This window comes from Aegilops tauschii, chromosome 3 (genome assembly GCF_002575655.3).
Source record: "Aegilops tauschii subsp. strangulata cultivar AL8/78 chromosome 3, Aet v6.0, whole genome shotgun sequence".
In the NCBI taxonomy this organism is placed as follows: domain Eukaryota; kingdom Viridiplantae; phylum Streptophyta; class Magnoliopsida; order Poales; family Poaceae; genus Aegilops; species Aegilops tauschii.
The window spans coordinates 497,683,013-497,704,561 of record NC_053037.3 but is presented as its reverse complement, the minus strand read 5'-3'; positions in this window follow the sequence as shown (position 1 = coordinate 497,704,561).

Here is a 21,549-nt window from a genome sequence, read left to right as displayed (position 1 = left end):
CCTATACATAGGAAGTGGGTTAGCTTAAATGTGCTAGTCATACTATTCATGATGCTATCTTTATGTTTCAATTCTTATCTTTTATGTGAGCATCATTGAAATCATCATGCCTAGCTAGGGGCGTTAAACGTTAGAGCTTGTTGGGAGGCAACCCAATTTTATTTTAGTTCCTTGCTTTTTGGTTCTGTTTAGGAATAAATAATCCATCTATATTCTGTTTAGATGTGGTTTTGTGTTTTAATTAGTGTTTGTGCCAAGTAGAAACTTTGGGAAGACTTGGGTGAAGTCTTTATGATCATGCTGTAAAAAACAGAAACTTTAGCACTCACGAGATTAGCTATAACCTTTTACTGGAGAGTGCTATTTAGTTGATTATTTTTGCAGATGATTTCTAGACAAATTCCTCAGGTCCACCAATTTATTGTAGAATTGTTTGAGTTCCAGAAGTTTGCGTTAGTTACAGATTACTACAGACTGTTCTGTTTTTGACAGATTCTGTTTTTCGTGTGTTGTTTGCTTATTTTGATGAGTCTATGTTTAGTAAAATAGTTTATAAACCATAGAGAAGTTGGAATACATTAGGTTTAACACCAATATATATAAATAATGAGTTCAATACAGTACTTTGAAGTGGTGTTTTGTTTTCTTTCGCTAACGGAGCTCACGAGATTTTCTGTTAAGTTTTGTGTTGTGAAGTTTTCAAGTTTTGGGTAAAAGATTTGATGGATTATGGAACAAGGAGTGGCAAGATCCTAAGCTTGGGGATTCCCAAGGCACCCCAAGGTAATATTCAAGGACAACCAAAATCCTAAGCTTGGGGATGCCCCGGATGGCATCCCCTCTTTCATCTTCGTTCATCGGTAACTTTACTTGGAGCTATATTTTTATTCACCACATGATATGTGTTTTGCTTGGAGCGTCATTTTATTTTATTTTATTTTGCTTGCTGTATGAATAAAATACCAAGATCTGAAATTCTTAAATGAGAGAGAGTCTTCACATAGTTTCATAATTATTCGACTACTCATTGATCTTCACTTATATCGTTCGGAGTAGTTTGTTGTTTGCTCTAGTGCTTCACTTATATCTTTTAGAGCACGGTGGTGGTTTTGTTTTATAGAAACTATTATTCTCTCATGCTTCACTTATATTATTTTTAGAGTCTTAAACAGCATGGTAATTTTCTTAAATTGGGAAATTAATCCTAATATGCTAGGTATTCAAGAATAGTAAAAACTTTCTTATGAGTCTGTTGAATACTAAGAGAAGTTTGATGCTTGATGATTGTTTTGAGATATGGGGGTAGTGATATTAAAGTTGTGCTAGTTGAGTAGTTGTGAAATTGAGAAATACTTGTGTTGAAGTTTGCAAGTCCCGTAGCATGCACGTATGGTAAACGTTATGTAACAAATTTGAAACATGAGGTGTTCTTTGACTGTCTTCCTTATGAGTGGCGGTCGGGGACGAGCGATGGTCTTTTCCTACCAATCTATCCCCCTAGGAGCATGCGTGTAGTGCTTGGTTTTGATGACTTGTAGTTTTTTGCAATAAGTATGTGAGTTCTTTATGACTAATGTTGAGTCCATGGATTATACGCACTCTTACCCTTCCATCATTGCTAGCCTCTTCGGTACCGTGCATTGCCCTTTCTCTCATTGAGAGTTGGTGCAAACTTTGCCGGTGCATCCAAACCCCGTGATATGATACACTCTGTCACACATAAACCTCCTTATATCTTCCTCAAAACAGCCACCATACCTACCTATTATGGCATTTCCATAGCCATTCCGAGATATATTGCCATGCAACTTTCCACCGTTCCGTTTATCATGACACGTTCGTCATTGTCATATTGCTTTGCATGATCATGTAGTTGACATCGTATTTGTGGCAAAGCCACTGTTCATAATTTTTCATACATGTCACTCTCGATTCATTGCCTATCCCGGTATACCGCCGGAGGCATTCATATAGAGTCATACTTTGTTCTAGTATCGAGTTGTAATCATTGAGTTGTAAATAAATAGAAGTGTGATGATCATCATTCATAGAGCATTGTCCCAATAAAAAAAGAGAAAGGCCAAAAAAAGAAGGCCCAAATAAAAGAGAGAAAAAAAGAAAAAAAAGGGACAATTCTACTATCCTTTTTTTTCCACACTTGTGCTTCAAAGTAGCACCATGATCTTCATGATAGATTGTCTCTTGTTTTGTCACTTTCATATACTAGTGGGAATTTTTCATTATAGAACTTGGCTTGTATATTCCAACAATGGGCTTCCTCAAATGCCCTAGGTCTTCATGAGCAAGCAAGTTGGATGCACACCCACTTAGTTTCTTTTGTTGAGCTTTCATGCATTTATAGCTCTAGTGCATCCGTTGCATGGCAATCCCTACTCCTTGCATTAACATCAATCGATGGGCATCTCCATAGCCCGTTGATTAGCCGCGTTGATGTGAGACCTTCTCCTTTTTTGTCTTCTCCACATAATCCCCATCATTATATTCTATTCCACCCATAGTGCTATATCCATGGCTCACGGTCATGTATTGCGTGAAGGTTGAAAAAGTTTGAGATTACTAAAGTATGAAACAATTGCTTGGCTTGTCATCGGGGTTGTGCATGATGAGAGCATTCTTGTGTGATGAAAATGGAGCATGACAAAACTATATGATTTTGTAGGGATGAACTTTCTTTGGCCATGTTATTTTGAGAAGACATAATTGCTTAGTTAGTATGCTTGAAGTATTATTACTTTTATGTCAATATTAAACTTTTATCTTGAATCTTTCGGATCTGAATATTCACACGACAATTAAGAGGGTTACATTAAAAAAAATATGCCAAGTAGCATTCCGCATCAAAAATTCTATTTTTATCATTTACCTACTTGAGGACGAGCAGGAATTAAGCTTGGGGATGCTTGATACATCTCCAACGTATCTATAATTTTTGATTGCTTCATGCTATATTATATTATGTTTTGGATGATTAATGGGCTTTATTAAACACTTTCATATTATTTTTGGGACTAACCTATTAACCCAGAGCCCAGTGCCAGTTTATGTTTTTTCCTTGTTTTAGTGTTTCGCAGAAAAGGAATATCAAACGGAGTCCAAACGGAATGAAACCTTCGGGAGAGTTATTTTTGGAACGGAAGCAATCCAGGGGACTTGGAGTACACGTCAGGGAATCAATGAGGAGAGCACGAGGCAGGGGGCGCGCCTAACCCCCCCCCCCCCAGGCGCGCCCTCCACCCTCGTGGGCCCCTCGTGGCTCCCCTGACCGACTTCTTTCGCCTATATATATCCATATACCCTAAAACCATCGGGGAACAGAATAGATCGGGAGTTCCGCCGCCGCAAGCCTCTATAGCCACCAAAAATGAATCGGGACCCTGTTCCGGCACCCTACCGGAGGGGGAGAACCCTCACCGGTGGCCATCTTCATCATCCCGGCTCTCTCCATGACGAGGAGGGAGTAGTTCACCCTCGGGGCCGAGGGTATGTACCAGTAGCTATGTGTTTGATCTCTCTCTCTCTCTCTCTCTCTCGTGTTCTTGAGGTGATACGATCTTGATGTATCGCGAGCTTTGCTATTATAGTTGGATCTTATGATGTTTCTCCCCCTCTACTCTCTTGTAATGGATTGAGTGTTCCCTTTGAAGTTATTTTATCGGATTGAGTCTTTAAGGATTTGAGAACACTTGATGTATGTCTTGCCGTGCTTATCTGTGGTGATAATGGGATATTCACGTGATCCACTTGATGTATGTTTTGGTGATCAACTTGCGGGTTCCGCCCATGAACCTATGCATAGGGGTTGGCACACGTTTTCGTCTTGACTCTCCGGTAGAAACTTTGGGGCACTCTTTGAAGTACTTTGTGTTGGTTGAATCGATGAATCTGAGATTGTGTGATGCATATCGTATAATCATACCCACGGATACTTGAGGTGACATTGGAGTATCTAGGTGACATTAGGGTTTTGGTTGATTTGTGTCTTAAGGTGTTATTCTAGTACGAACTCTTGAATAGATTGATCCGAAAGAATAACTTTGAGGTGGTTTCATACCCTACAATAATCTCTTCATTTGTTCTCCGCTATTAGTGACTTTGGAGTGACTCTTTGTTGCATGTTGAGGGATAGTTATATGATCCAATTATGTTATTATTGTTGAGAGAACTTGCACTAGTGAAAGTATGAACCCTAGGCTGTAGCGACCAGACCTCAAACAGTCTGTGCTGCTGTGCACTAGTGTCATCCTTGGATCAGTAATGCTGACACGCACAGTACAAATGGAGGATTTATAACAGAGTAGCAATCACACACTTATTACAACGAGTATCTCAAAAGAGAATAAGTATGATAAATATGATAAATATGGCTTAAGGCCATCTAATACGGTAACATCGGAAGACTTGGAAGAATAGTGAGTCCATCAACTCCAACGGCATCACTGAGTATAAGACCACGACCTAAGGCACCTTACTCGTCGTCTGAAAGGTCTACAACATAAAACGTTGTAGCCCGAAAACGGGTCAGCACATGGAATATGCTGGCAATGTAACACATAGAGAGTAATGAACATAATAATGCTATACTACATGCATATATGGCTGGTAGAAAGCTCTATGGTTACAGTTTTGCGAAAAGCCAATTTTTCCCTACTGCAAAGGAATAAATTTTATTTAACTATCATGGTGGTTGTGAAACATTGAGAATGGTTGACAGCATTCTCAATCCCAATTAAGTAATCATCATTAACCCAACAAAATTAATTAAAGTAACATGTTGAGATCAACGGGATAATCCAAGAACTAGATACTCAAGATGTCCATAACTGGGGACACGGCTAACCATGATTAGTTTATACACTCTGCAGAGGTTTGCGCACTTTTCCCCACAAGACTCGATCTCCTCCGTTGGGATTCTCGCACTTCATGGTGTTTGAGAAACGGATGACCGAGACACAGTCTTTCAGAAGCGTTAACTCTCTACTCCGGGTAGACAGTACCACCTACAACCCCTACATCTGCTAGTCTACCTCTTCAAGAGCTCACGCAACTTAATCAACTATTCTAGAGCCCATAATAGCTTGTGGCTGCACACAGAAGTTTCTAGCATGTATAATCTCATGATCCCTTTGAGCCTGGGTGGCGGTCCTTAGAAAAACAGGCAATCCTGGAATACCCAGGTACCTCAATCCACCCACATGTGAGTTTTAGTTGCCACATTAAGCAAACCATTAATTAACAATCTCACATCTGTCATGGATACACTCAAACCCAATCCGCGTCTACTAGCATAGCATAACAAAATAAGCAAACGTAGAAGTAACTCCCAAGGGTTTGATAATAAACAAGTGATAGGTACTACCTCAACTACTTCCCAATACCCACAATTTAATTAGATCCTAATCATGCAATGTTTGAGGATTGGTCTAATGCATTAAAACTGGGTAGTAAAAAGGTATGATCAAAGTGTTACTTGCCTTGCTGATGATCCGTGAAACTTAAAGATTCGAAGTAGCAAGCGGCGCACTCCGGGTACTCTATCGCAAACAAACAAGCATACAATAAGCACTCATCAAATGCACAGTAAAACTCAAATAAAAGATCTAACCAGAAAGTTCAACTTAAGAACTCCAGTTTGCAAAAAGAAACAAATTGAACGAAGCAACGAAAGTCAAACGGCGAAAGAAACAAGCTTCGTTTACTAATTTGGATCTAGGTCAAATTTTACAGTAGCAAAAACTTGTTTGAGTAGGTTAAATGGAAAGAGAATTTCGAGATGAAACTCTAGGCGCTTGAATCGCCTGATTCCGATAAACGAGCTAAAAGATAAACCAGAATGAAAATCTGATCAGAAATCGCGATCTGGAATAATCGCGGAAAATCCGACGAAAAAGAAAACTGACGAACAGTTAAACGAACGGACGTTCGTTAATAGCGACTAACCGACGAACACGTTCGTTAAAACAAACAGATCGGTGAACGTTCACTAATTAATTTAACCAAAAAATAAACCGATCTATATAAAAAAATAAACCTAGGGTTTCGAACAAAAAAATCGAGCGGTTTTTGAAAAAAAACCGGACGGTCGGCGGCGGCTGCGGCTATACCTCCGGCGAGCGGGACGGGCTCCGGCGGGGATCGGGGGTGCGGCGGGGTGCGGCGGGGCTCGGGGGGGCGACGGGAGGCGGCGGGCGGCGGCGTTCGGGAGCTCCGGCGGCGGCTCCTCGCGCGGCTTCGGGCTTCGGGGCTCCGGCGGCTTCGGGCTGGGGCGGGAACGGGGTGAGGTGGGGGAGAGGCAGCGGGGTCGGGGTATATAAAGAGGGGGAGGGGTGGCGTGGGAAAGGGGGAATAGGCGGCGGCGGCGAGCGGGACTCGGGGGCGGCGGCATCTCCGTCTCGGTCTCCAGGAGGGAGACGAGGCGCGGGGCTGATGGGCCGTCGGCTGGGCTTCGGCCCAGTCGGCGCGCTCGGGCGTTTTTTTTAATATTTCGCCGAACAGAAAAACATCGTAGGAAAATAAATAAAAATCCAAAAATGCCAAAACAAATTTTCGCCGTCTGATTAAAATAATTAGAACGAGATGAACATTTTCTTGGCCCAAAAATGCAGTTTTGAAAACGTGCAAATTTTCATAATGCAATTAATATTGCAAATAAAATCCGAATAAAATCCAATATTTGATTTTAATATTTTTCCTCCAATATTTCAATTATTTTGGAGAAGTCATATTTTCTCCTCTCATTTATTTTAATACGAAATATTTTTCGGAGAGAAAAATAATTAAAACCAAAAATCCTCGTTTTATTATTTGATAAAAATCAAATATGAAAACCGGGAAAATCCCCAACTCTCTCCGAGGGTCCTTGAGTTGCTTAGGAATTTTTTTTCAAGGATTTGCCAAAATGCAATAAAATATGCTATGCAATGATGATCTAATGTATAACATTCCAAATTGAAAATTTGGGATGTTACATAGGCCTTGTTTCAACGCATTGCAATACCGTTTATGCTCACTTTTATCCCTTGCTACCTTGCTGTTTTAATATTTTCAGATTACAAAAACCTATATCTACCATCCATATTGCACTTGTATCACCATCTCTTCGCCGAACTAGTGCACCTATACAATTTACCATTGTATTGGGTGTGTTGGGGACACAAGAGAATCTTTGTTATTTGGTTGCAGGGTTGCTTGAGAGAGACCATCTTCATCCTACACCTCCCACGGATCGATAAACCTTAGGTCATCCACTTGAGGGAAATTTGCTACTGTCCTACAAACCTCTGCACTTGGAGGCCCAACAACGCCTACAAGGAGAAGGTTGCGTAGTAGACATCAAGGCACTTCTATGGAAATCACTTTAGGAGAAGCTACTAAACTCCTAGATAATATTATGGTTAATTATTCTCAATGGCACACTGAAAGATCTACTAGTAAAAAAGTTTGTGCTATTGAAGAGATTAATGTTTTGAGTGAAAGATGGATGAACTTATGAAATTGTTTGCTAATAAGAGTGTTTCTTCTGATCCTAATGATATGCCTTTGTCCACTTTGATTGAGAATAATAATGAATCTATGGATGTGAATTTTGTTGGTTGGAACAAGTTTGGTAACAACGCGTATAGAGGAAACTTTAATTCTAGGCCGTTCCCTAGTAATTCCTCTAATAATTATGGTAATTCCTACAACAACTCTTATGGAAATTTTAATAAGATGCCCTCTAATTTTGAGACTAGTGTTAAAGAATTTATGAATTCGCAAAAGAATTTCAATGCTTTGCTTGAAGAAAAATTGCCTAAGATTGATGAGTTGGCTAGGAACGTGGATAGAATTTCTCTTAATGTTGATTCTTTGAAACTTAGATCTATCCCACCTAAGCATGATATCAATGAGTCTCTCAAAGCCATGAGAATTTCCATTGATGAGTACAAAGAGAGAACCACTAGGATGCGTGCTAAAAAAGATTGCTTTGTGAAAGCGTGTTCTTCTAGTTTCCATGATAATGATGATGAAGATCTAAAAGTGATTTATGTGTCTCCTATTAAATCTTTGTTTTCCAATATGAATCTTGATAATGATGGGACTGGAGATGAGTCAACTTTAGTTAAAAGGCGTCCCAATGATTCGGAGTTTTTAGATCTTGATGCAAAAATTGGTAAAAGTGGGATTGAAGAGGTCAAAACTTTAGATAGCAATGAACCCACTATTTTGGATTTCAAGGAATTTAATTATGATAATTGTTCTTTGATAGATTGTATTTCCTTGTTGCGATTCATGTTAAATTCTCCTCATGCTTATAGTCAAAATAAAGCTTTTACCAAACATATCGTTGATGCTTCAATGCAATCCTATGAAGAAAAACTTGAATTAGAAGTTTCGATCCCTAGAAAACTTTATGATGAGTGGGAACCTACTATTAAAATTAAGATTAAAAATCATGAATGCTATGCTTTATGTGATTTGGGTGCTAGTGTTTCCACGATTCCAAAAACTTTGTGTGATGTGCTAGGTTTCCGTGAATTTGATGATTGTTATTTAAATTTGCAACTCGCGGATTCCACCATTAAGAAACCTATGGGAAGGATTAATGATGTTCTTATTGTTGCAAATAGGAATTATGTGCCCGTAGATTTTATTGTTCTTGATATAGATTGCAATCCTACATGTCCTATTATTCTTGGTAGACCTTTCCTTAGAACGATTGGTGCAATTATTGATATGAAAGAAGGAAATAATAGATTCCAATTTTCACTAAGGAAAGGCATGGAGCACTTTCCTAGGAAGAAAGTTAAATTACCTTATGAATCTATTATGAGAGCCACTTATGGATTTCATACCAAAGATGACAATACCTAGATCTATTCTTGTTTTTATGCCTAGCTAGGGGCGTTAAACGATAGCGCTTGTTGGGAGGCAACCCAATTTTATTTTTTTATTTGCCTTTTGTTCCTGTTTAGTAATAAATAAATCATCTAGCCTCTGGTTAGATGTAGTTTTTTGTGTTTTAATTAGTGTTTGTGCCAAGTAGAACCTTTAGGATAACCTATGGTATAGTTAATTTGATCTTGCTGAAAAACAGAAACTTTTGCGTGCACGAAATTAGTTTCCATAAATTACAGGAACGTGCTTTTCAGTTGATTCTTTTTTAAGAAGATTGATAAACAAATTTCTTAGGACTTCCTAATTCCTAAGAATTTTTGAAGTTACATAAGTATTCGAAACTACCATATTGCTACAGACTGTTCTGTTTTTGATAGATTCTGTTTTTTGTGTGTTGTTTGCTTATTTTGATTAATCTATGGCTAGTATCGGGGGGTATGAACCATAGAGAAGTTAGAATAGAGTAGGTTTAACACCAATATAAATAAAGAATGATTTCATTACAGTACCTTGATGTCTACTACACAACCTTCTTCTTGTAGACGTTGTTGGGCCTCCAAGTGCAGAGGTTTGTAGGACAGTAGAAAATTTCCCTCAAGTGGATGACCTAAGGTTTATCAATCCGTGGGAGGTGTAGGATGAAGATGGTCTCTCTCAGACAACCCTACAACCAAATAACAAAGAGTCTCTTGTGTCCCCAACACAACCAATACAATGGTAAATTGTATAGGTGCACTAGTTCGGCGAAGAGATGGTGATACAAGTGCAATATGGATGCTAGATATAGGTTTTGGCCAAGACGGCGCGCCTAACCGAAGCCGGCTCCCAGCTGCCGGCTTGTCAAGATAGGAAACTGATCGAGCTTCTCAACTCCTACCCAACCTTGAAGCCCAATCAGCTTCGGGGACTACTGTCGGAGGAAATGGCCACGGGTAGCCTAACCGACTGCCCCTGGCTCTTCCAATAAAAAAATTATAAGGCCTTTGGGCCTTCAAGCATTCCAAGCATTGGGCCGCCTTCCCGGGCCGGCTACTTCTGAAGCCGACTCTCAGAAGGCGACCCAGCCTCAGCATCCTCCCCCCAAGATAACCACGGGATGGCCGACTCCCCAGAGCCGGCCATGAAGAACGCCGACTCCCCAGAGTCGGCCACGAAGAGCGCCGACTCCAAGAAGCCGGCCAAGACCGCACCCACCAAAACTACACCCACGTAACGGTGACAAGACGGGGTGTGGCCACAGTGCGGCCCATTACCCCCGAAGCCCGAGGCAGGCATAGCCACAAGACGCCGTACGGGACGGCCGTCTCCCGTCCGGCTCGGCACTGTTGCCATGCTGGCCTCAACGTCACCCACGACAGACGCCAGTACGGCCCACGGGCGGCGGATCCCTTTAGCCAGAGAGAGGCGCGAAGGCGGCCCGGCCTCCCCCAGTCGGCCGAGGGCGTAGCCGGCCCCCAGAAGCCGGCTACCCCCTTTCCTCGAAGCATGTGCCACATTAAGGAGACAAGACGAGGTGAGGCTACAGTGAGAGCCCTCAAGGCGGCACACTGTAGCCACGCTTACCTCGACGAAGCCCTCGTCATCAGGGATGAGGCTACAGTAAGCAGCCGCCGACAAGACCCTAGGCAGTGGGGCCGGCCTATCGACCAAGAGGCCGGCAGCCGGCGGGACCCACTAGTCGGCGGGCCCCAGCGGCCGGCGGAGAAGCCGGCGAGCGCAGACACTGACGACTGGGACCAGCGCCCAGTCGGATTACAATTGTACCCCCGGGGGGGAGGCCTATATAAACCCCCGGGGCACCCATGCAAAGGGTTGGCTTCTTAGCATTACACACACACCATAGAGAGAGGGAAGCAAGAGCTAGCCTTGCTCTTCTTCTCCGTTGAACCGAGCAGCTCTAGGAGCATTTGTAGCTACTCTTTCTGATCTAGTGATCATGCGGAGACCCCGCAGAGCAGGACTAGGGGTGTTATCTCCTCGGAGAGCCCCGAACCTGGGTAAGATTCGCTGGTGTGCATGTCTTTGCCTCATCCCGTTTCCAGGCACCGGCGACGTCTTACTGGCACCCACTATGATAAGCCATCCGTTGGCATATGTCGCACCTACCACCCGACATTTGGCGCCCACCGTGGGGCCAGGTGCACCGTCGTCCGGAGACCTGTTCTGGACGGGAACCCTCTTTCTCCCCCGCGAGCGCAGCCAGCCTACTGTGCCCGATGGCGTTTGCCTCGACGCGCTGCAAGGCGTCGACGACGCTTGCGCGGCGAGCTACCTCGCCGATCTTCTCGGCGAGACACGCATCTCCGACGAGCCCGCGTCCGACGCGGGCACGGACTACCCCGAGAGCCGCCTCGTCAGCCTCCTCGACCAGCTTCACGTCTCTAGCGAGCCCGCTGCAAATGTGGAGTCGGTCGGCTCCACCGACCCGATGCTCGTCGACTCCGACACGGCATCGCTCGACGCCTAGCCCTCCGACGTGGTGGTCTTCGACGATCCTCTCCCTCGAGCTGACAGTGGCAGCAGCGCTGTCACCGAAGTGTTGGTCATCAGCCACGTCGCCAACTCGGGCGAGAATGCCCACGATGCCCTGCAAGCGGCAATGCACGACCTCTCCGTCCCCATCCCGGCCGACGCCGACGCCGAGACCCTGGAGGCACGCCGCCTCGCCCTCATCGTGGAAGGCCAGAAGATAGCCTCCATGAGACGCCTCACCGAGGCCCACCAGCGCGAAGTCGACCGCGCCGCTTTCGGTACGCCGCCGCCTAGCGGGCCGAGCCGAGACGGCTTCGTCCAGAAGCGCGGCGCGGCTATTGCCAGCATGCTGGGGGCAGATCGCCCCGTCTACGCCACCCCGCTCGAGAATCTACGAGCCGCTCAGGCGGCTGCCGAAGAGCTAAATGGGCTGGGAGCCGACGAACTCCCCTACATGACAAGACGGATCCAGCAGCTGATCGACGCGGCTGCAGAACGGCATGAAGCCGGCGCCCGCGCCGATAGTCATCCCCCGCGCCGAGAGCACGCTGCGACGTCCCGCTCGCCGACTGTGAGCGGCACCCGCCAGAAGAAAGAGAAGGAGTCGGCGAGAACGACGCCTGCCACTGGATCGACCGCCTTGCTCGATCCCTGGCGTTAGAAGAAGAAGACGATGTCAGCCCGCCATGCTTTGGCCCCCGCATCCGCGACGAGCCCTTCCCCAAAGGGTTCTCGCTCCCCAGAGACACGCCCAAGTACAACGGCTCGGTGAAGCCGGAAGATTGGCTCATCGACTACTCCACTGCTGTCAGCATAGCCAACGGCAACCGACGCGTCGCCGTGAAGTACGTTCCCCTCATGCTGCAAGGCACGGCGCGCACATGGCTCAACAGCCTCAAGCCCTACAGCATCAACAGCTGGCTGGACTTCACGGAAGTCTTCCTCCGCAACTTCACCAGCACGTACAAGCGAGCTCCCAAGCCTGGCCAGCTCTCCCTATGCGTCCAAGGGCCCGATGAGTCGACCCGCGATTACCTCACGCGGTGGGCCGAGCTCCGCAACTCCTGCGAGGGGGTGCACGAGGTCCAGGCCATCGAGTACTTCACCGCCGGGTGCCGAGAGGGCATCCTCCTCAAGCACCGACTCCTCTGCAACGAGCCAGCTACCCTCGATGAGTTGCTGGTCATCGCGGACAAATACGCCACGGCCGACTCCTCGATGAAGACCGAGCTCCGAGTGGACGCCTCTGGGAAGGTGATCGCTCCGGCTCCCAAGATGCCGGCTAGCGACTCCAATCGGCGCCCCTACCAGAACGATCACAAGCGCAAGGCCCCCATGCTGCCTTCCACCAGTCGGCAGGTGGCCACAGTTGAAGATGAGCAGCCCGAAGAGCGGCCCGCTCCCAAGAAGAAGGGTGGCAGGCCGGCCTGGCAGCCGGCATTCTCTTACGAGCAGACTCTCGACGCCCCCTGCAAGTTCCACAGCGGCGCGAAGCCGTCCAACCACACGACCCGAAAATGCCACTGGCTCACGCGAATCTCCAAGGGCGAAGGGTTGTTGCCGCCTCCGCCTCCCGGCCCGCCGCCTCCAGCCCCCCAGCAGCCGGCGGCTCGGCCGGCAGTCGGAGCCATCCAAGACGAGTTCCCTGAAGAGCACGCCGCCTACATCGTCTTCACCAGCCAAACCGATGACAAGCGTAGTCGGCGCCGTCAGCATCAAGAGGTCAACGCAGTCGCCTCTAGCACCCCCGAGTTCATGCACTGGTCAGAGAAGCCAATCAGCTGGAGCCAGGCTGACCACCCAGAGGTGATGCCATCCCCTGGCTCCTATGCACTGGTCTTGGATGTTACCCTCGCGACGGAGAGGCAAGCTGCCCGATTCTCCCGCGTCCTGATAGATGGCGGAAGCAGTATCAATATACTGTACCGCGATACCATGGAGAAGCTGAACATCAAGGCGAAGCAGCTTATGCCAAGCCGAACCGTGTTCCATGGTATCGTCCCCGGCTTGTCTTGCTCCCCAATCGGCAAGATTAAAATGGATGTTCTCTTCGGAGACAAAGATCATTTTCGCCGAGAAGCGATCTGGTTTGAGGTAGTGGATCTGGAGAGCCCCTATCATGCTTTGCTTGGCCGACCTGCTCTGGCCAAGTTCATGGCTGTGCCCCACTACGCCTACCTGAAGATGAAGATGCCGAGCTCGAAGGGAATCATTACGGTAGCCGGCGATTACAAGAAGTCCATCAAGTGCGCCATGGCCAGTAGCCGGCTGGCCGAGTCCCTCGTGGTGGCAGAAGAGAAGAAGATGCTGGAGCGGGTTGTGGCCATGGCCGGCAAGCAGCCGGCCCTGACCCCCAACCCCAAAGATTGTGATGCACAGGGCTCCTTCCAAACTGCCAAAGAGACGAAGAAGATACCTCTGGACCCGGAGAATCCGGAGAGGTTCGCTGTCATTGGGGCGAACTTGGACAGTAAATAGGAAGGCGAGCTCGTCGACTTCCTCCGTGAGAATCGAGACATTTTTGCATGGTCCCCAAAGGACATGCCGGGTGTCCCGAAGGATTTCGCCGACCACAAATTACATGTCCGAGCCGACGCGAAGCCGGTCAAGCAACCCCTCCGCCGACTGTCAGAAGAGAAGTGAAGAATCGTGGGAGAAGAGATAGCCCAGCTCCTTGCCGCTGGCTTTATTATGGAAGTGTTTTTTCCAGAGTGGCTTGCCAACCCAGTTCTGGTATTGAAGAAGAATAACAAGTGGCGTATGTGTATAGACTACACCAGCCTGAACAAGGCCTGCCCCAAGGATCTGTTTGCTCTACCACGGATTGACCAAGTGATAGACTCCACAGCCGGATGCGAGCTGTTGAGTTTTTTGGATGCCTACTCAGGGTACCATCAGATCAAGTTGGACCCAGCAGACCGCCTGAAGACTGCCTTCATCACACCATTTGGAGCTTTCTGCTACCTGACTATGACATTCGGCTTGAGGAATGCTGGTGCCACTTTTTAGCGTTGCATGCAGAAATGCCTCCTGAAACAACTCGGCGGAAATGCCCACGACTATGTAGACGACATTGTGGTGCAGCCAGAAAAGCGCGGCACCCTGCTGGAAGATCTCAAAGAAACATTCGCCAACTTGCGCCGATTCCAAATCAAGCTCAACCCCGAGAAGTGCGTGTTCGGAGTACCAGCCGGCCAGCTGTTAGGCTTCCTGGTCTCCGAACGCGGCATCGAGTGCAACCCCGTGAAGATTAAGGCCATCGAGAGGATGGAGATTCCCACCAAACTGCGAGATGTGCAGAAGTTCACCGGGTGCTTGGCCTCCCTGAATCGCTTTATCAGCCGACTAGGAGAGAAGGCTCTCCCCCTGTACCGCTCATGAAGAAGTCCACTCACTTCGAGTGGAATGACCAAGCCGACCAAGCCTTCCATGAGTTGAAGAAAATGCTGACCACTCCGCCTGTCCTAGCAGCGCCGACTGAAAAGGAGCCCATGCTCCTCTACATCGCCGCGACTAGCCGAGTGGTCAGTACTGTTGTTGTGGTCCAGCGCCCGGAAGAAGGCCGAGCCCAGCTAGTCCAGAGGCCGGTGTACTATCTAAGCGAAGTGCTATCCAGCTCAAAGCAGAACTACCCGCACTACCAGAAGATGTGTTATGGGGTGTACTTCGCCGCCAAGAAACTGAAGCCCTACTTCCAAGAGCACCCCATCACGGTCGTGTGCACCACCCCGCTCGCCGAGATCATAGGCAGCCGGGATGCATCCGGCCGGGTGGCTAAATGGGCCATTGCACTGGCGCCCTACACGATCTTCTACCAACCCCGCACCACCATCAAGTCCCAAGCATTGGCCGACTTCCTCGTCGACTGGGCCGAGACCCAGTACCTACCGCCGGCTCCCGACTCTACCCATTGGCGGATGCACTTTGACGGGTCCAAGATGCGCACCGGATTGGGAACCGGCATCGTCCTCACCTCTCCCAAAGGCGACAAGCTCAAGTACACGCTGCAGATCCACTTCGCCGCCTCCAACAACGTGGCCGAGTACGAGGCGCTCGTACATGGGCTCCGGCTAGCCAAAGAGCTCGGTATACGCCGGATCCAGTGTTACGGCGACTCAGACTTGGTGGTCCAGCAGTCGTCTGGCGACTGGGACGCCAAGGACGCGAACATGGCGAGCTATCGATTCCTCGTCCAGCAGATCAGCGGGTACTTTGAAGGGTGCGAGTTCCTTCACGTGCCAAGGGCCGACAACGACCAAGCAGATGCCCTAGCACGGATCGGCTCCACCCGACAAGCCATACCGACTGGCGTCTCCCTCCAGCGCCTCCTCAAGCCGTCCATCAAGCCGTCTCCAGAGTCGGACTCTATCTTCGTACTGCCTGTGCCAGATGCAGCCGGATCCGACTGGAGGAACCCCGCAGGCGGCACGGGGACTTTGACAACTGGCCCGGGGACTTCAGAACTCGGCCCGGGGACTGCAGCAGTAGGCCCGGGGACTGCAACAACGCAAGAAGCGGTGGCCGACTCCAACTCCACGCCACCCAACCCACCCACCCGAGTCATGGTGGCTACGCTAACAGAAGAAGAAGTCACAGCTCCATCTTGGTGTAGGAGATATGCCCTGGAGGCAATAATAAATGTTATTGATTATCTCCCTGTTCATAATTATGTTTATGTTCGATGCTATAACTGTTGTGGTTCCCGAGCCCGTATATCCATAAAGGCTCTGGGGAGAACCCATATGCACGTGTGGAATAATAAACGGTAAAATGTATTCCTAGTCATGCCTCTAAGACTAGCTCAAGTGTTGCATGATGATTATGTTTTCCCAATCATGGGCATGTCTATGCCAAGCAATTTTGAGGGCACAATGTCAGGAAAGACATTTGTGTTGAATCGACCGGAATTGATGTTATGCTATGAGATACATTCGTCACAAGTTAATGGTTTATAACACAGAGATAGTTAATGTTTGCATAATTCCTTAGACCATGAGAGTATCGAGTTTCTTCATGCTTGCTTCATGAACTTTGGGGTTTGTTAAACGTCATCCGTAACTGGATGGCTATTACAGCGGCTTACGGGTTCATGGGAAAGTATGTTAAGTGACTTGATAGCTCGAGATTGGGATTTGCTCCTCCAATGATGGAGAGATATACTCGGGCCCTCTCGGTGTTACGGTGTCCATCATCGTCTGGCCAGACACTTTGTGATTTGATCACGGGGATGCCGGAACATGAAACGAGAAAAGAGAACAAAACCGGTAACGAGGTAACTAGCATAGTGGACAACTTGTTGATCCACGGGAATGCCAACATGTCTCACCTCAGGTATTTGTAACATATCGCGAAGCAGTAGGAATAGCACACGGCAATTGGAGGTTCACTCGAATATTTATTCGTGTGGGTATAGGGGTCAATATGGGTGTCCACGGCTCCGATGTTGATCATTGATCGGAAGGGGTTCCGGGTCATGTCTATACTTCACCGAACCTATAGGGTCACACACTTAAGGGTCATCTATCTGCTGAATACTAGACAGGGAGTCTGAGAGAAAATCACCGAAAAAGTTTCGGACACCGAAAAGTTTCGGACACCGAAAAGTTTCGGACAGCGGAATCGTACCGCAGAGAGAGGTCATCGGATAAGTTCCGATGATACCGAAAAGGTGTTTCGGGATACACCATTAAGTCAAATTGGTTTCGGCACATGCCTGATAATTCTTGGAGGATGCCAGAATCATTCTGGAAGCTTTTTGGAATTTTCAGAAATAAAAACTGAAAATGTTTCGGAGCTGCCGGTACCGCTTTGGTTGTTTTTCGCAGATGAAATTCACTAATCTGAAATTGTTTCAGAACGAATCCAAAATCATTTTAGTGGGTACTGGAATTATTCTAAGACCCACAGAAATATTTTCGGATTTAGTGGACGCGAAAAATTGTCTTCATGAATAGTGAAAACGCATTCTTGTTTGCTTTTCGCAGAGGAAAATCACTAAACCGAAATTGTTTCGGAACGCGTTGAAAATTATTTTAGTGGCTACTGGAAATGTTCTGAGCCGACATAAATATTTTCAATTCGAACGGACGCTGAAAAATGTCGTCATGAATAGTGAAAGTGCTTTTGCTTGGCTTCTTGGAGAAGCCACCTTGAGGGCCTTTTTGGTATTTCCCCCCTTGGCTTCTTGGAGAAGCCACCCTTGGGCTTGGCCTATAAATAGGGGTGGAGGGGGCTGCCTAAAGGATCATCCCTTCTCACATACAAGTGCCATGCATGATCTGGCTTCTCTCTCCCTCCCAGCGAAACAGTTTCGTAGAGCCGAAAGGCTGTCTGGGTTCCGGTGGGAACTAGTTCTGGACGGCGAAGCCCTGCCGGATAGATGACACCGTATGTGTGCAACTCTGTAGAGAGATCGTAGTTTCGGTCTTAGTTCGTGAGTGCCTCCTGAAGGGCTGTCCGTGTGACCGTTCGAGTTTCGAAGGTCCTCCCGAAGGGCTGTCCGAGTGACCGTTCGAGTTTCGAAGGTCCTCCCGAAGGGCTGTCCGCGACACCGTCCGGGGGGGGCTGTTCGACCGCCTCCCGGAGGGCTGTCTGAGGAGCAGATGAGGGTTTATATCCTCGCGGTTGGGAGGTTGTAAATCCTAGCTGCGGGGATCTGCACCGCCGATCGTCATCGACTCTACTTCCCGCTGCGCTACGAGTCGGTAACGAAAAAGATCAAACCATGTATGCAGTCTCCATAGTGGTCCTGGGCTGGTGCATAGGTCGGAAATTTTTGTTTTCTGCTGCGTTACCCTTCAGTGGTATCAGAGCCGTGCTATGCGTAGATGCAGGTTACAATCTAGAATACATGGAGATGTATGGGTATTGCATAATATAATTTTGGAGTGGATGAGATCTATTGCTGAAAATTATTTATGCGGGTGACAGATGAAATCTGTTACCCGACGTTCTTGTTGCTTCCCTAGAATTTGCATTTGCTCAATCTCGAGACAGCATGGTGGAATTTGACAAAGTTCTGGCAATCCGTGATCCTGATTGATCATGGAAGTGCTATCAGTTCTTTGGGTTCTGCCGTAGTCAAAAGAAAGATGAAATTCGCAGATGAAAGGGCATTGCAGATATGATCTGCACGGGGGTCATGCGTATGACGAAGTTTAGTATGGGGCTCGAGATTTAATTACCTCGTGTTTCATACACCCCGAGATGTTAATCTAGCAACTTGAATAATCATACTTGATGATAAAACGTTGGTAGCTGCGGTTTAAGTCAAAACCTTAGAAGCCACGGAAAATAAAAATTTTCATAAACGGATTAGAGGCGTCTAACTTGGTTTTGCAGGATATGCATGTGATGTGGTATAGCAATGCTCATATTCAATTTGATTATGTATGAGATGACTATATGATGTAATTAACATGACCTGCGTGTCATGATTCGGCATGATGGCTGGAGCCATATGATTGTCACTTTAATGACTTGCATGTCAACCTTAAGTAATGCACTTATTTTATTAGCTATAGAGATAGCAATATTATCTGGTGCATCAACAAGGTGGTGGCAATCTTCGCGAAGGTGAACACCAACACGAATGCCGAAGACGAAGAAATGAAATACTTCTCCGTCAGAAAGGGCTATACCATATCATGCTATTATGAATTGCCTGAGATGTTTATCCCTTATGATGCACCCTTCTTGATTGCGCGGTAGTCGCTTTTTATTAGGGTGATCTCTCACAAAAATACCAAGTAGTTAGTGTTCTCCCAAGTGTAGCACCGTCACGGCACCTATCTTTTCGGGGTGCGCCGTGTCACACGGGTACGAACGATTAGAGAAGTGTGAGGCGGGTGAGTTGAGACCTCGCTGCGAGATCACTTGGTTGTCTTGACGTTCAGGCATGACCGTCATGAGCTCGGAACACACGCATCGAAAGATGAACAAGAGTCACATAGAGATGTGATTGGCAAGTTGGCCTACCGGTTGAGATTTTTCGTCATCAGTGGTGTTACACCAATGGCGAACAATTGAAATGTGGGTCTTGTATCACTCACAATTAATTTTGAGAGATATTGATTTGAGTGGGAGCGCCCTGTTGAATTAACATGTTTAATTCTTAGTGCAATTAATTATGAACATTGTCTAAGTGTTATATGCAAAATAGTTGTAGAATAATGGCTCGCGTTTCCACCTTCCCTATTAAAATTGAATAGCTGTTAAATATCTGGTTAAAACTTTACGATTGGTAACGTAATACGAGGATTGTCCTCAAAAGTGCCGAGAAGGACTTTGTCCTATCGCATGCTTTCTGTATCCTCCAGCTAATGCTATGGATCATGTGACTCTCGTCCTTCGATCCAAAAGCTAGAATTCTGTTACGGTCAAGTGGAATATGTTTGCTTCCATGAAACCCAAACTTCAAAAGTTGGGATAGTTATATGATATTCATGGAACTGGAAATTATTTTCAGATACAAACAAAGCAATGTTTGTTTGCAAGTATTAGTAAAAGTGTTTACTATGCATTTGACTGTTGGGAAAGGGATCCAGAAGAACGCCTGTCATATAATGAAAGGTGAATAAAACAACAACTTAAAGAGAAAGGAAGTGTCCAAAGGGTGTTAGTATGACTTACACGCCTAGGAAGTCCGGGGCTAATGCCACTCTTAAGTTGGGTGCTTCTTCTGAGAGTAGGAGAAATACTAAAAGTTAAACTGTTAGAAGTATAAAGGCAAAAGGAAAGAAGACTGGAATATCCAGCTCATGTATGAATGTCATACAAGTTTTTGATGTATAGAAGGCTGGTCAAAGATATAGTTCTTGCGAATTATGGTTAAACATGTTAATCACTAATTCTTGGGTATTGTGAGTTCATCACAAAAATGCCCGCTCGATTGCATTCTGTTGCAACTCGATGTAAGAACTACTATGGCCTGAAAGACTAGCTAGAAATGAGGTTAAGATATACACAGGGAACATAGTAAATGTTACTATACATTCCATCGGTGTATTGCCGTCTGTATTTATTTTCATAATTCATTTAGAGTTTTACAAACTCTATCCCATTGCATAAGGTATCATGCAAGAAGGTTGTTCATAAGAGAACTTTTTATGTTTGATGTTATGAATAGCACAAGGGTCATACTTTCATTATGAATGAGATGTATGTTATAAATATTGATAATAATACAATACCTCTGGGTTTACTTTCATAATTCATTTTAGAGTTTCATACACTCTACCCATTGCACAATGTTTGTTGCAAAAGATTTTTTCATAAAAACAACAATTGTTGTTAAGTATTATGAATAACATAAGGGCCATACTTCCATCATCGATGGGACGTATGTTATGAATATTGATGGTAATATGATACATCCATAACACTTACGCTAAATGTCGCAAGACTAAAAGAATACCACACACGTGTGGCACTACATTTGGTCACATTGGAGAAACCCGCATGGAAAATTCCATTATGATGGATTTTGAAGTCTTTTTGATTTTGAATCATCTGACACTTGCAAGTTTCCTCCGAAAAGTGAAGTGACTAAAATACCATTCACAGGCCATAAGGAACGAACAACAAACTTATTAGTGATCATACATTTGATATGTGTAGTCCGATAAGTGTTGTTAGTGGTGGATTTATTTATCTTCAGAAATGACTCAAGTAGATATATGGATATTTACTTGATGAGACGTAAGTCTGGATCTTTTGAAATCATTCGAAAGGTTCTCAAAAATGAAGTAGAAGTTATTGTAACAAGAAAATTATGTTTCTGCAATTTGATTGCACAAAGGAATATTTGAGTTACATGTTTAGCGAATGTCTGATGAGTTGTGAAAGGGGTTTCATAACTTGCACCTCCCGGAACACCACTGCAAGTGGAAAGTCTGTGGAGATGTAATCAAACCATTTATGACATGGTAAGGTCAAAGATGACATAAATAAATTTGCCATTATCCCTTTTAAAGTGATGCTTTAGAGACTGCGGCTTTTACACTGAAAAGAGCTACATCGGGTCTGTTGAAATGAAGCCATGGTATGGTACGCCCAACCATGTTATATCTTTTCTTAACATTTGGAATATGGGGCTTGTGTAAAAGGTTACAAACCTATTCCAAATCAGACAAGTGCTACTTTGTAGGTTATACCAAAATGTTGGGTATTCCTCCCTCACTA